We start from the raw sequence: 17,031 nt of genomic DNA, 5'->3' as shown, positions 1-17,031 counted from the left end.
AATAAGATGGACTGGTGTCAGATTCGCCTTCCTGTGTAGAGTAAGTTGTTATATCTCTCCTCCTGTTCTCGTGTCACTCATGTTAAATAGAGTTTGGGTGCCGTTGGGAGCTCAGTTGTTTTGTTATGTCACAGGTGGGCAACACAATCTGGTAGAAACCCGGTTTATTTCCTTTATTATGTATTAGAATAATTGTGTCCTTCTCTCCCATTTCTCTCTGCCTCTATCTCTCTCAGTATATATTTCCTGTATTGTTTCTGCTCTCCTGTGTTGTCACACGGAAAACAAGATGAGAAACCAGGAAAGCAGCTTATCTGCTGTGCTGCTGACAGCTGCATGGGTAATGCTCACTGTATAGTGAGACTGTGCACATACGTGCAAGCGTATGCAACTCAAGTCTGTGTGGTATACCTTGAGGTGTTGCACTGTGAGCACATTACTGTGTGTGTGTAGTGTGTGTGTGTGTGTGTGTGTGTGTGTGTGTGTGTGTGTGTGTGTGTGTGTGTGTGTGTGTGTGTGTGTGTGTGTGTGTGTGTGTGTGTGTGTGTGTGTGTGTGTGTGTGTGTGTGTGTCGTGCACATGTTGCTGCGCCTGGCAGAGGTTTTGATGTACATTGGACACAGAAAGAGAGTTTTGGCTCCCATCAGCTTTATGCTCCATCAGTGCTCATTATTGTGTTACAAGACCCTCTGCTCTCTCTCTCTCTCTCTCTCTCTCTCTCTCTCTCTCTCTCTCTCTCTCTCTCTCTCTCTCTCACACACGCGCACACACACACACACACACACACACACACACACACACACACACACACACACACACACACACACACTACTGCTGCTCAATTCTCATAAAGCTCTCACACTTACTGACTGAAAACCCGTACTGCACTCTGTTTGTCTTGACTTGCACTGTATTTCTTTCTCTCACGTCTGTCTGTCTGTCTGTCTGTCTGTCTGTCTGTCTGTCTGTCTGTCTGTCTGTCTGTCTGTCTGTCTGTCTGTCTGTCTGTCTGTCCAGTTCAAGTCATTCCTACCATCCATCTTTGTTTATTTCCTGATCTTTTATCCCATTTTGCCCTTCTGTTCCTACATTCTGTCTTCATATTGCCATTGTTTTGTTTGTTCTGACTTTCTCTGTCTTATTCTTGTTTTTCATTGTTATTATCTCCGTCGTGCTATCTGTCTTTCTGCCTTCTGTCTCCAGTATCAGTATCCCTGCCTCTAGCTTTCTAATTATCTCTCTCTTTCATCTTCTGTAACTTTCTCCTCTGTCTCTCCTTATTTTCCTCCTCCACCCAACAGGCTTCCCTGTGGCCGGATTATCATGACCACAGGCTGCCTTGCCATGGGTCCCTACCTAAACATTATCATGACCACAGGCTGACTTGCCTTGGGCCCCTACCTAAACATTATCATGACCACAGACTGACTTGCCTTGGGCCCCTACCTAAACATTATCATGACCACAGGCTGCCTTGCCATGGGTCCCTACCTAAACATTATCATGACCACAGGCTGACTTGCCTTGGGCCCCTACCTAAACATTATCATGACCACAGGCTGCCTTGCCTTGGGTCCCTACCTAAACATTATCATGACCACAGGCTGCCTTGCCTTGGGTCCCTACCTAAACATTATCATGACCACAGGCTGCCTTGCCTTGGGTCCCTACCTAAACATTATCATGACCACAGGCTGCCTTGCCTTGGGTCCCTACCTAAACATTATCATGACCACAGGCTGACTTGCCTTGGGTCCCTAACTAAACATTATCATGACCACAGGCTGCCTTGCCTTGGGTCCCTACCTAAACATTATCATGACCACAGGCTGCCTTGCCTTGGGTCCCTACCTAAACATTATCAGGACCACAGGCTGCCTTGCCTTGGGTCCCTACCTAAACATTATCATGACCACAGGCTGCCTTGGGTCTCTACCTAAACATTATCATGACCACAGGCTGCCTTGGGTCCCTACCTAAACAAGCAATAGTGCACGTTCCTTATTATACTGTAGGTGCTTGTATGCAGCAAGTTAAAATGATCAATGACGGCAATTTGCTTTTCCCACCAAATAAACCATCATTTTATGCACCACCCTTTAAACACTTCTTTCACTTTCTGTTGTTTTGGAGAACGTGATTGTGTATCTAGCTCACATTTGGTACAGCTAATGCTTTCAAAGTCTGAAAAGCGATCTCTTTGTGCTGACACAAAATCACACAGACCTACAGTCTGATTTATACTTCATTCTACGATGGTGTCACTCACAGAAAATATCCAATCCCCAAGCTTGTTGCATCGCAACATAAATGCAGTATCCAGTTTATCACATTTTGCACAGGTTGTGCTGGCTTCACTTCGGGTGTCTCCAGTCCTTTCTCATTTATCTCTGCAGATATGCTCCCTTCTTTTACAGTAGTTTTGCCAAAGAACTTATGTGGAGTCAGCTCAAGTCGCCAGTTTGATGGTCACTGTAAGTCTACAGTATATGGATATCAACTTTATAAAACCAGCCCCCACCTATATGTATATGCGGAGCTGAATGTGTACAAGGATTGAATTAAATCAAAATTATGTCACGCCTTTGGACTGCTGGCCTCTATATTGTTTACAGCTACTACATTTTGAGAATTGGCAGCACGAGGCACATAATGCATTAATGGGTTTCTTTTCTTCCAAGTGTGCCTGAAGTCCATTTAATTGCAGCGCCCGATATGTTGCTGGCATTGTCAAATGATTGGACTCTGCAATTAGATAAGTCCAGCCCAAGGTTGTCCACCATGGCAACCACACCATCTGCTAAGCTTTGATTGATCGACTGAAAACTTTATTTTATAACAGTTTGTAGAATTAGTACCGGAAAGCAAAGGTCTGCCAACAGGATTAAAAAACCCAAAAACGCATTACAGCTTGTTTACATTGGGGGCCTCCATTTTCAATTAATCAGCATTCATTCAACATCTAGTGACATACATACATGTACAAGGCTCTGAATTTCCTCAACATTGATATTATTTATTTGTTTTCTCCTTCTCTCTCTTTCTTTCTATATTCTGCTCCCCGTTCTCACATTTCTTGAGTCTTTTCATCCTATATCCATCCAGTCCTTGCAATGCTGGGCAATGTTCATGAAGCATATTGGCAGAGGCTGTTGGTCATACGCACAATCACTCGCTCGCTCACGCACGTATGCATGCACACACATGCACACACGTACACTTACGCAGTCCCCTGAAGCCTATTGGCCCTGGTTGGTGGTTGATGAGCAATGCCAAGCATCCATGCTCATCAGAGCTGCCCAAAAAACCTCATTAGGCCTCCTGGCCACAGCATGGCACTGGCTTTGATACTTGCCCGCCTGCTTGTTTGACTCGGACAGCGTTTCAAAGTCTTGAAGCAATGAGCAACAAGCAAAGTAATGATTGATATCAGTTCAAACCCTAGTTCAACGACCCTCTCCTAGTGTTTGAATTTTCCATTCCTCAGATAATTGCATGACTAATGGGGTGGGTAAATTCTTTGAACCGAAGAAGTGGCAGTTGTTGTTCAGCCTACTCATGATAGCTGGTGGCACAGACAAGTGTTGTCAACAAACGGACCCATTGTATAACAAAATGAGACGTTCACTCGGAAAGAAATTGTGCACACTTTCTCCTAATTTTAGTAAGATGTGTGGTTGCCGCAATCGCTATTATAGTCCCTGGCCTCCCACTAATTTTGCTAGCCAATTACAATGTCACATCACCTGTGAAAGGGATTTATCCCCCCACAGAAATATTTCTTTCTGCAACAAACGGTTAAATTTTTTGCATTTGTGGTTCCCCCTATGGATGAAAATGGAATTGCTTTTGGCTCTGTGTTGATTAAACCACCACCACCACCAATTAATATCAATTAAACTATACAACATATCTCTTAGCAAAATGCAAGCACACGATTCCCGATGAGTAGCGTGCCAAACTTTAGGGTTACTCCGGAAGATGAAGAAGAAGAATAAAGTGTGACAATTACTACCGGTATACTGGTTGCCCTGTTAAGGCAACCACACTAACTTAAACTCAGAGAAAAATCACAGTAATCCAACATACCCTTTGCCCTGACCCATTGGAATTGAATAGTTAACAAACCACACTACAGGAAGATAATTGGTCACCCAGAGACATTGTGTTTTTGTGGCTTTTGGTTAGCTTTACACTGTAAGTTTAGCGTTGGCAGATCAGTGCAGCAGTGGAATGGCAACTGGTGTTGTTGTTTGGTAGAATCTGAAATGGAAGCTGACAGGATGTGACAACAAGCTGGTGAATTGGCCTGAGGAAGTTATTCAGGTAGCCAGCGTGTCAGTGTGGTGTCCTGTGCTCGGATTGGCTGGCGCTAGTCGTTGTCCCATGACTACTATTATCAGTCAGGATGTAAGGGAGAGGGAGAATGAACTGCTTGCTAGCTGACACGCTGTTGCAAAGCTACTGATTGGAGCTAACTGTGAATGAATGTGCCTGCCTCCCTTGTTATTTCTGGCCATGTTTTGACGGAGTGAAAAGGTTTTGCTGACTGGTGCCTCGCCTGAAAGCAAACTAGCTTAAAATGCAGTCATACTGTTGTAGAGTAGTGAATCGGGGTTGTAAAAAAGGGCAGCAATAGCTCTACCTCCTAGGTAGATCGGTCGTGTTGGAATCGAAAGTTTGATTCCGGCGTTGAACTGTCCTTGAGCAAGGCACCCTGGGTTTAGGAAATGGTTCCCGGACGCTGATCAATAGTTGCCCATTGCTTCTGATAGCCTATTCAGGATGGCTTGAATGCAGAGCACAAATTCTGGATATGTGCAAAATTGTAAATGTACTTTGGCCAACAAAACTTTGTCTTAAATCTGACAGAGAAAGTACTGAATGTTCCTGCAAGCTAGCAAGCAAACTAGCCTCATTGTTACTGTGTGGATGACGCCTGTCAGATGAGTGACGGACTAGGTGGTCCTAGCGACCCTGCTACACACACCATACTGTACCACTCCACCCACACCAGCAAGGGTTTCTGTTGCCTGAAGACTGAAATCAAATGTCACCCTAACTTGGCCAATATATTTTTCAGAATGTGTAAATAAAGAAGAGTCACTATCCTCTCCCTCATTATTGTTGAAGTGTCCTTCAGCAAGGCATTTAACCTGCAACTGCTTGAGTGGAAAAGCTTAATGGCCAACAGCGACTTGGACTGGTTGCTCCAGGCAGCTCCCAAGTGGCCAGGGCTTGTGTGCATGAGTTAACCCTGAAACGTCATCTTCAGGCTGCTGCCGTAAATCGGATTGTGGTCCAGCCAAATCCTCTGGTAAAATATGGTAGAGCTGACTCAGTCCTCAATAATATGGCTGTCAGAGTAATGTATGCAGGTTTTTAGCCATGTTAGAAATGCAGCCCAAATAGCCCTGTTTAAAAGGATGTAAGGCTAGCTGCTAAAAGTACATGACATGTCACGTATGCAGGTAGGTACTTATTGGAGAATTGGCAGGTTTCATACATTATTTGTTTGGCTGTACCTGCTGTCAGCTTACGGTAAACATTAGACAATATAATCACAGTCATGAAGACAAACTGACAGAATTGTATTGCAGTGGTATTGCATACCACAACTATCTCCAACTTGCCTTGTGACAGCTAGCCAATTGTGGAATGGTGGCTCGAATGACAGCTAGAGAGACAGACACTAGCTCAACTTTAGTCCACCTTCCTTCTGCCCTTGTTCCAATCCAATCCCAATCCAACTTTATTTATAGAGCACAATCCTGCTCCTCTGCATTTATCAGTAACTATTCCATGTATGTCTTCTCTTCATCTTTCTATCTCTTGTCTCCGGACTGTTGTAGCTGACGATCAATCCTTCACATGTCAAAGTCTGTTCAACTTTATCGAGTGCTGGCATTAATCTAATGCACCAAGTTTTCCCCCGAGAAAGTGGGATATGAGAAAGGGGCCAAGGAAGAAATTGAGAGATGAGAAGGTGAAAGATCGGAAGATTGATCTCTCTATACAAAGACTGGAGTTGAGGAGCGCAAAAGAGAGACGATGGGGAGACAGAAGTTGAGGCAAGGAGTGAGACAGAAGGAGGACTTTGGGAGAGTAAAAGGGCAAATAAAAGAGAATGTCATGCCAAGACAGGGAGAAGAGGAGCTGAAAGGAAGAACAAGAAATAGAAGACAAGGTTAGAGATTCAAGTCATATGCTAGACTCAACATCCTATCTTGCAGTTGTTTACTGCAGCAAGTTTATAGTGATGTGTATTCTTTAAAGTAAAATTGTACTCATTGGTCAAGTGCAACAATTAGATCTACAGTACATGTTTGAGGCAGTGTCCTGTGGGTGGACTGTAGACAAGACCACCATAGTCGAGTATAAAACAAGTCAGAGAGTACACCAATATACACCATTACTTTATCTAGTCTGGTTCCAACTGGTAGAGCTGGTTTGTTACTATATAAAGGCTTCTTCCAGTGATATATGGTTTCCATGAATGCTGGAAGACCATCTATAGCCAGTTCAACTCTCCATATTCTCATTCAAGAAAAGACTAATTGCATGAATTTACGTTTTTTTTTATCTCAAACTTTGAGGGGTGTTTTTGCAGTGAATGGACCATATTGGTTAACATTTTGTGAAGGCGAGGATTCATTCATTGGAACACAGGTTATTATTTCAAGTTTTGAACATACAAGGTTTTGGCCCGACAAGGACGATCTGTAACATTATTAGACTGTTGATTTCAGGTCTGTATAAACAGTAATGTTTATATCAGGGGTGCCCACACTTGTCTGACTTGAGAACATTTAAAATGACCAGCAAAACATGAGCTGCTGTACCAACAAAGGAAATTTAATAAGCCCACCACTGATTTCCTGAAGGGGCTGTTAAACTTGTGAGGGAGGCTAAATAACAACAACATTAAGGGTAAAGACTAAAGAACGCATATATTAATCATTCCAATTACTTCACACTGAAAGGAGTTGAACTTCAAAGCCACCCTTAAGAGAAAGTTTGGTTAACTAAAGTTACTACATATTGATGGAATACTGTAACACCAAATGATAGCAAAGCATAATACAGTTGCATAAAGTCATACGGCATAATACCTATGACTGAGTATTGAACACTCTTCTCATTTCTCACTAATAGCATTATATAAAATGTGTTGTGTCTGTGTCTTACACAATCTAAGTAAAATCTTAGTTATTAGAATAGAGTCTCTTATTTAAATGACTCATTTTAGCAGTCTCTCAAAGTTCTTGATTCTGACTTTTATAGACAAGTAAGTTAGTGGTTTGTGCATGATACTGATAGTACTCTGACCCTGTCTGTCTCAGTCCATCTGTCTCTCTCTCTCTCTCTCTCTCTCTCTCTCTCTCTCTCTCTCTCTCTCTCTCTCATTGACTGTCCCTTCAATTCAATTCCCTGTGAAAACCATTACCATTAAAAGCAAGCTAAGAAACCAAACTACAGTATACAGCGCCTATACACAAGCAACTTTAGCTCACTGTCCCATTACTACAGTACACACGGACCACTGTCCCATTACTACAGTACACACGGACCACTGTCCCATTACTACAGTACACACGGACCACTGTCCCATTACTACAGTACACACGGACCACTGTCCCATTACTACAGTACACACGGACCACTGCACAGTGCACATACAGTACAACCAACAGCACTGTCCATGGTCCTGAAACAACAAGTCCCATTACTACAGTACACACGGACCACTGCACAGTGCACATACAGTACAACCAACAGCGCTGTCCATGGTCCTGAAACAACAAGAGTCAGCACAATACACACAAATCAGCCCCAGCAGCACATCCCATTCCAATAGTTTATGATGGGTAGCTTATTCTCATGACTTGCACTGAATGGAGTCAGCTAGGGTTGCATAATCCCAACATTAGCTGCTGATCGCTAGTCTCAAGCAGGTCTCCATGCAGGTCGTCATGGTGGAATAGTATTTGGATTTAAAAATGTACCTAATCATTTAAAATGAATGATTACAGTATATGGTTCCCCATATACTGTAATCATTCATTTTAAATGATTAGGTACATTTTTAATAGTAAAATACTAATTCACGTGAATAATTTGAGCTGAAAAATGCTGTCTCTGAGGTAGCACATTTCAGATATTTGAGGCCAGGGAACCAACCTCAGTATCTTCTCTGAATGGAAAGCACATGAATGTATCAATCGGGCTCGAGTAAAGTACATCAGATTTGTTAAAAAGGACAAAACTAGCAGCCACTGCTCTTCATCATCCACCAAATCCTGCATGTGTAGTGAAACTCCCTTATCTCTGGTAGGAGCATTCAAATTTGCTGACAGTGTTGTGGTGTCAGCCTACTCCAGATATGCATGAAACAGCTGTCTTTGAAGTGGTCTTTCCCGAATAGAACCAGTGACTTTCTTTGGCACCGTTATGACTTCTTTCATGTTCAGCATTTTCTCACATGGTGCTTGTTGATGTATTATGCAGAGACATTTTCTTTCCATGCATTTGGCAATGAATCCATTACATGCACGCCTACAGGCGCACCATCGGTGGTAATGAATCCATTACATGCACGCCTACAGGCGCACCATCGGTGGTAATGAATCCATTACATGCACGCCTACAGGCGCACCATCGGTGGTAATGAATCCATTACATGCACGCCTACAGGCGCACCATCGGTGGTAATTGACACCAACTCAGTTGAGAGCTGGGTTTTGGTGTAGAAATTACAAGCAGATGCTATCATGCATATACTTCAATATCAATTCCAAACTCAACAATTAGACTACTTTTGTATTACAAATTACAAGCTCATAAAGCTATAATTAGATATAATTTATAGCTAAATGAAACCAAATGGTGTATATACCACATAATCTTACGGACAAAAAATATTTTTGTCAGTTCATTCAATTAAATAACTAACTCATAAACAAACTATACTAATTTATCAGCGAACCACAAACATGTAGAATTGAATTAGTCTCTGCCAGTGCACCTCATGTCAGGAGTGTGTGGTTTGATTGTGGGGCGGAAACAATCGAGCGTACAGGAATAATAAATCAAACGCCAATCAAACACACCCTTTCCAAGCACGGCTGTTTGCTGTAATCTATTTACTGCTCAGTGATCTGATCCGGTTTAGAGCCTGGGGTAAAATATTGTGCGAGACGCACAATATTTTACCCCAGGCTCTCTAGACATTCATAGTGAGTTCAATGTGACCTTTTGCAATATGTGTCAGAGACGTACTGTAGTAACGCTGTGCTCTGGCAATGTCCATTCTTTTTTGGATTGATTTTAAATGTATTTTACTTGTTTATAAAGCTCTCAATGGTGTCGCACCTTCCTACCTACTGTACATGACTGCCTGCCTAGATATGCCCCAAAGTGCCCCCTCAGGGCCTCCACTGCTGGCCTGCATGTGCCTAAAAACAATGGCAACAAAAAAACAGGGTGAAGCAGCTTTCTGCTTCTATGGGGCGACGGCGCGGAACAAACTCCCACTATAACTTCGACAGGCAGCCTCAGTAGACATTTTTTAAAGCACAGCTCAAGACCTACTTCGACAATCTTGCTTTTAGTTGAGCTTTTAAAATCCTTGTTGTTATTCATGTCCTCACTGTATTGCCTTATTCACTGTTATTATTTTAATGTTGTTTTATGACTTACAACTTGCAAATAACTTTTGGCTTATCAGATTGGAGTAATGATATCAACTTCAACATGGATGGATGAGTTAACTCAATTATATAATACTTTGGTAGATAATTGCATAACGCCTTTGCAAACTCCTCGTTGACAGTCAAATATGCATCAGCACACAAATAAAGATTCCCAATTTAGCTTCATGAGCCATGTCGGTTCTTATAGAGAAAGCAATAAATGTCTTTGTCTTTTAGTGAACTGCAAAAATCTCCTGCAAAGTCCCTGATTCTTTTTCCTTTTTGGTTTTCAGTCCAGTGCTGGCACACAGGGGTGAGATGACATAATGCAAATAAAGTGGGGCCCTCAACGGCAGGTGCTTTCACACAGCTTGTAGTTACATGCTGCCTCCATTGTTTTTCAGTGTTCACACAAAGGCCGCTTTGCCAGCACAGCAGCGGCGAGGGGAGAGAGAGCGGCTGCTACACATAGATAATAACTGGATGTGAATATTTTAATTAAGATTCTTTTTTTGTTAATTCCTCTTTATTTTTTCTTCCCTGTGGGTTGTTACCTTCACACCCCTGTATTAGATGATCACTGTGTCTGCTCACTGCTCCTAAGTAGTCCGGATGGCTCAAATGCAGGGGATACATTTCCCCTAGGAGATAATAAAGGATACCTTACCTTATTTTGAACGCATGCAGGTGCAGTTGGTCCCCTGCCTTGTCAATGGGGCTGGTGACAAAAAAGACAATAAAATGACCTTTAAAAAAAAGTCCATTCAGAACAAAATGTACGGCACTATATACTGCATTTACAGGCCTGCGTTTGGTGAGTTAGCATAAGACAACATGAAGTTCATACTGGGTTGAACCAGATCCCCTACCGCAAGATGCTTACGCTTGCGACTCCATTTCCATCTACATAGTAAAGTAAGTCCTTACTGTTCATTTAACATAAAAGAGCATAAAAAGAGAGCATAAAAAACAGAACCCACAAGGGACCATTTGGTTACACTTGTCAACTATGAGTTAAATTAACAACTCATTCCCTGCCAAGTATGGGTTCAGACTCCAGGGCAAACATCTCATTTCTCTTTTGGGTCTTGAACTAAAAGGTTTGGAATGGGAACCACTGATCTATTGTATTGAATGTATTTGGAGAGCAGTGTGAGGTAGGCTACATACGATGTGAGGTAGGCTACATACGATGTGAGGTAGGCTACATACGATGGGAGGTAGGCTACATACGATGTGAGGTAGGCTACATACGATGTGAGGTAGGCTACATACGATGTGAGGTAGGCTACATACGATGTGAGGTAGGCTACATACGATGTGAGGTAGGCTACATACGATGTGGCTATACTCCAATCTTAGTAAAAAAAAAAGGTCCTTTTGCACACCTACTGATGCAGGACAGGTGCAGGCAGACAAAGAGAAACAAAAAGAGAGTCTTTACTTACAGCAAAAAGGTTTATTGCAGGTAGCGTTTCGGTCTGTGGGACCTTCATCAGGTCTTAAAGGAGAATTCCAGACTAACCATTTTCTTACCCTAAACTGATGTTATTGTATCCGAGAAAGAGTGGTATAGAGGTGGTAGGGAGTGGTAGAGCGTACCATGGTATATAACGAGTGGTATAGAGGTGGTAGGGAGTGGTATAGAGGTGGTAGGGAGTGGTAGAGCGTACCATGGTATATAACGAGTGGTATAGAGGTGGTAGGGAGTGGTATAGAGGTGGTAGGGAGTGGTAGAGCGTACCATGGTATAGAACGAGTGGTATAGAGGTGGTAGGGAGTGGTATAGAGATGGTAGGGAGTGGTAGAGCGCACCGCAGCCCGTGGGTCTCATGGTAGTTCACCTTTTTATGGCAGGCCATTCGGGACAAAACTCTGTGGAGCGTATCTAGACAGATGTCTACCAAAAAAATATTTTTCGAGGGATCGAAATAAGCAAAAAGACCCACCACGCATGCTTGGAGCTGCGGTACGCTCTGCCACGCTCTACCACTCGTTCTAGGATATATAAGGTAAGAAAATGGTTAGTCTGGAATTATTTTTTAACTCCATATGTTAAAACTTGAATTGCCTCAAGAGTTATATCCCAAACCAGTTGTTCTCAAAATTGTCCAAGAGAAGGAATCCCAAATAGCCATAGCCCATGTGGTGTGAGCTTGTAGATCGGTATTGCTATTTATTAATATTTTTTAGACTTTCTGAATGTTTTTGAAATGATTGGCCAGTAATGCCATGCCTCAAACCGTTACTATTAATTAATTGTCTGTCTGTCTGTCTGTCTGTCTGTCTGTCTGTCTGTCTGTCTGTCTGTCTGTCTGTCTGTTTTTATTTATTTATTTATTTATTTATTTATTTATTTATTTATTTATTTATTTATTTATTTATTTATTTATTTATTTATTTATTTATTTATTTATTTATTTATTTATTTATTTATTTATAACTTATGAAGTATAAATGTTTTCCCTCTTCTTTACAATTGGCAAGGGAGTCGTTAGCCCTCACTTCGAAAACCACCATAAAATAACTTTTCACAGGTCATATAATCAAACATTTAAATATGCCCACTGGTGGCCTTCTGGTGGATGAATTGTGAGGGTTAACCATACTGAATTACAGTACAATCTGTGTGTCTGCGTTGCACCAAGTAATCTCTCTACACTGTCTGTCTTTGGCTGCATTCTAGCCCAGATGACTGCTTTCCCCTATGTTCACTCTCCTCTTTCTCCTCTCCTCTCCTCTCCTCCTCCCCTCACCTCCCATCTCTATACAAATCACCTGGATGGGTTATAGCTATTTTGTATGTGACTGTTTAAAGGTTTCAGGGTTTTAGGGAAGGCTTTTAGGCAAACTTGGCCATTAACACTGTGTTCTTCTCTGCCCAATAAAAACTAAGACTGCAGAGGAAGACCCTTAAATCACTGTGATTTACCCCGCCCAGGTATAGGGGGGGTGTGTGTGTGTGTGTGTGTGTGCGTGCGTGCGTGCGCGCGCGCGCGCGCGCGCGTGCGTGCGTGCGTGCGTGCGTGCGTGCGTGCGTGCGTGCGTGCGTGCGTGCGTGCGTGCGTGCGTGCGCGCGCGCGCGCGCGCGCGCGCGTTCCATAAGGACTCAGATTGTGAAGGTGTATTTATAGGAGAGAGAGAGAGAGCCTCTCCAGAGTGTTTGCTCACACCGGCCGTTCTGGTGCCAGCTGAGAGGCAGCCTGCTTGCCGCAGAGAGTGTACTTGAGAAAGGACACCTGAGTTTGTAAATCAGCCCTACTTTTCACCCTCTGTTCCTTTCTCTGTCTTTCTGTTTTTCATTTCTCCTTCTCCTCTCTCTGTCTCTCTCACACACTGTATGTATGTGTATGTCTGTCTCTCCGTTACTCTGCTTTCAGTCAATCAACACATGTCTTTCTCATTTAGAGTTTTCTTCCCCACCTTTTCTCTTCTATTATCCTACTGTATCTCTATTTTTCATGCTCTCTATATTTCTACAGTCTGCATCTGTGACATGTTTTGAGCATGTACAGTATATCGGTTATTTTCGGGTTGCAACACCATCGTACGACGGAGCACACTAACTTGGAACAATCTTTCTTTCTATTTGATACAGAACATAATGTCATAATGATAACATAACACACTTGATAATTACTACTTTCTAAGTTGTTCGCCGCTGCCAATTCCGACGACGCTGTTCTCGCCTCACCTTCTGTTGCTCTCTCAAACATCTATCGGAGGATAAATATGCAACAAAGATTTCACTAATGTGAGGAATTTCGCACTGATGAAATCCCTCTCCATGGCATTTCTCCCAGATGATCCTTCAATGGTCTTTAACCCTTAAAAAAAACTGGAAAGCGTCTGTGTCATTTTAGATTTTAGTGTGTCTTGAATGGTTTTTTTTAACACAAATCTTCCCTTCTGGGGATCTCTGGCACAAATGGGGGTCCGCGGCCAAATATATGTCAATTTGGAGGTCCTTGGCACGAAAACGTTTGTGAACTGCTGATTTCTAGGCATTGGCCTCTGGGTTCATGTGAACAACATTATTTTAGACAGTACCATGGTGTTTATTGAACCATTAGACAGTACCATGGTGTTTATTGAACCATTAGACAATACCATGGTGTTTATTGAACCATTAGACAGTACCATGGTGTTTATTGAACCATTAGACAGTACCATGGTGTTTATTGAACCATTAGACAGTACCATGGTGTTTATTGAACCATTAGACAGTACCATGGTGTTTATTGAACCATTAGACAGTACCATGGTGTTTATTGAACCATTAGACAGTACCATGGTGTTTATTGAACCATTAGACAGTACCATGGTGTTTATTGAACCATTAGACAGTACCATGGTGTTTATTGAACCATTAGACAGTACCATGGTGTTTATTGAACCATAGACAGTACCATGGTGTTTATTGAACCATTAGAGGCCAAGATTAGACAGTACCATGGTGTTTATTGAACCATGATACCTCCGGTAAAGGCTGTTTTGACAGTGACTCTGAGTTTCATCTTATGACGCTGTACTTTAGACAGGCAATGACACTAGGACATTTAGTGGCTTATGTTTAAAGTTGAGACTCTGTTATAATGTGATTTGTAGTTCCAACCATACAGCATGCCATCACCTGAACACTTAGTCTTGATGTGACATTTTCAATTTCATTTCTGTCTACAAGGTTACACCTACTGTATCATGCACCTCGGCTCCAAGTAACAATATCACTGTCGCAGTCTGGCACAGCCTGTTCCAAAATATACTGCAGATGGACAACCAGGGACAGAAAGGGTCTTGATTTATTGACTTTATTACGTTTGCCTATAATACTCCTCACCTCATTTTGCATACGTTTACAGAGCCAATATGAAACAGTACCCAAACATTTTTTGGGGTCTCTGTGTATCTTCAGAGTAGACCAGCATGGAATTAAGATCTGACAGATGGCAGAACTGGAATTTATTTTCAGGAACATGGTGACAATCATGCTGTTTTGAATTCATACAGTATATTTCATACAGCGTTCAGTGGGCTGTCAAACTTGTCATTGTTCCAATCTGTAGCCATCTTGTGGTACTTTTGCGGCCATCTGCCAAGCGTTCCGTTTAATTCAATTGTGTAAACAAAAAAATGCACAACTGAAAGCAACCAATTGCTCATATGAAAGTGACAAGATATGACTGAAGCGGTTCAGTTTTGCCTGGCAAGCTGCCACGAGGTTGGCTGGGATGGCGAGGATGGATAGATGATGGATGGATAGATACTGTAGAATAGATATACAGACAGACAGAGACATGCACGCACACACACACACACACACACACACACACACACACACACACACACACACTCTCTCTCTCTCTCTCTCTGATGAATTGAAAATGGTGGACCCTGTTGTAAACAAGTGTAATGCTTTATCATGGTTCGCCACAAATAACAGTTTTTGTATTGACTTGTGCCTTATTTTTTAAATGTACCCATTCTACATACCGTGAAATAAAAATTTCAATCAATTTCAAAAACACACGGCCATAAGCAGGATTTTTGAAATATGAGGTCATGCGTGCCAGCGCTGCCATGTGGGTAATAGTGAAGGCTTTAATAATCAAGATGTCATCACCAATAACCAACCAACTAAGCATATGTCCAGAGATGAAAATATAGTTATTCCATCCAACATATTAGTTACTATATTGAGACATGCAAGCAACAATCTGCAGGTGTCACTTGCAAAAGTTACACACTATATGCTATCTTAATTAAATGCGTAATGAAAGGAAAAAACAATTATGTTAAAAAGCATAAAAATAATGAGCATGAGCATTTACTCTGAATTTATGTACACACCCCCTATAGCAAAAGGAAATTGAGTGTAACAATGTTAGACGTTGCCATCGGCAACCGTATCGTCGCCAGAAAATAATTGTAATTGTAAACTGAAACTGTGGTCTTTTTTTCTGTCTCCAGCCTGGTACATATGTATTTCTCACTTGTACTTCTTCCAAAGTGACCCCTAGATTGGTAACTTATAGCAATTAATATTAATATTAATTAATATGAAAAAGCACACATGCCCCCATGACAGAACATTGCCTGTGCATAAAAATGGCCATGTTCAATTCTGCTGACTTCCTTATTCCTTTTATTGTTTTGTAACTCCATTAACCCTCCCATCTCTCTCTCCACCCCCACCTCTATTTAACCGCCACCCTTTTATTGAATCTCAGGTTGATCTTAGGCCGCGAAAATAAATTGTTGAGTTGAATTAGTATTGCCATCTCAAAACTTTACTTATTCAGTTAGCTCTGTGCTAAAGCTAATTAGATTTATACCGTTCACTAGATTTTTGTCAGACAGCTCTGCAAAGCATAATCACATTACTTTCAAAACACACACACACACACACGCACGCACGCACACACGCACGCACGCACGCACGCACGCACGCACGCACAGAGAGAAAATCGTCACTCATATAAACACACACAGACCTGAAAACAAATGTGGACGTATAGACTACAGTAAGAGCCAACATTTACAGTCATACAATAAAGAAAAAACATCTTGAATGGATATAGCTGTTACTTTTGCTTCTGTCAACTCTACTTACTCCACTACAAGGTTCATTGTGCAAACAGATTGTGAACGTTTCACAATGGACCCTGGTACTACAGGTGCCTCCCAGTGCCTCCCCAGTGTCCCCCCAGTGCTTCCCTTTTCTTTTGGGGGTGGGGGGGGATGGGTGCGTGCGTGCGTGCGTGCGTGCGTGCGTGCGTGCGTGCGTGCGTGCGTGCGTGCGTGCGTGCGTGCGTGCGTGCGTGCGTGCGTGCGTGCGTGCGTGCGTGCGCATGCATCTGTGTATTGGGAACATGTTGCATAACGGGGGCAGTGAAGTGTGAAAGAGAACAGGTGGCTTTCATTTCTGCCATGTAGTTTTGTGTGCCACCCTCCCCACTGTGTGTGTGTGTGTGTGTGTGTGTGTGTGTGTGTGTGTGTGTGTGTGTGTGTGTGTGTGTGTGTGTGTGTGCACACGCACGTGTGTGTGTGCGTGTGTTGTAGGTTTGCATAGTAGGTATCTCAGTGTGCACGCCTTTCTCCATGTGTGGAATATGGGTAAAAATGTGTGTGTGTGTGTGTGTGTGTGTGTGTGTGTGTGTGTGTGTGTGTGTGTGTGTGTGTGTGTGTGTGTGTGTGTGTGTGTGTGTGTGTGTGTGTGTGTGTGTGTGTGTGTGTGTGTGTGTGTGTGTGTGTGTGTGTGTGTGTGTGTGTGTGTGTGTGTGTGTGTTCTTTAGTGAGCATGGTTCCGGTTGGTTTGGAAACAATTAGAACAAGCTGC

The 17,031-nt window shown here is 42.4% G+C and overlaps 1 protein-coding gene across 3 annotated transcripts in view; it reads left to right on the top strand.

Moving 5' to 3' along the window:
• ccser1 (coiled-coil serine-rich protein 1) overlaps positions 1-17,031 on the top strand; it is a 188,315-nt gene that overhangs the window by 165,723 nt on the left and 5,561 nt on the right. The gene's annotated exons all lie outside the window — the stretch shown is intronic.

Source organism: Electrona antarctica (genome assembly GCF_951216825.1).
Source record: "Electrona antarctica genome assembly, chromosome: 12".
NCBI lineage: Eukaryota > Metazoa > Chordata > Actinopteri > Myctophiformes > Myctophidae > Electrona > Electrona antarctica.
Note: the sequence above shows the minus strand (reverse complement) of the source record. Positions and strands in the feature narration are given on the sequence as shown.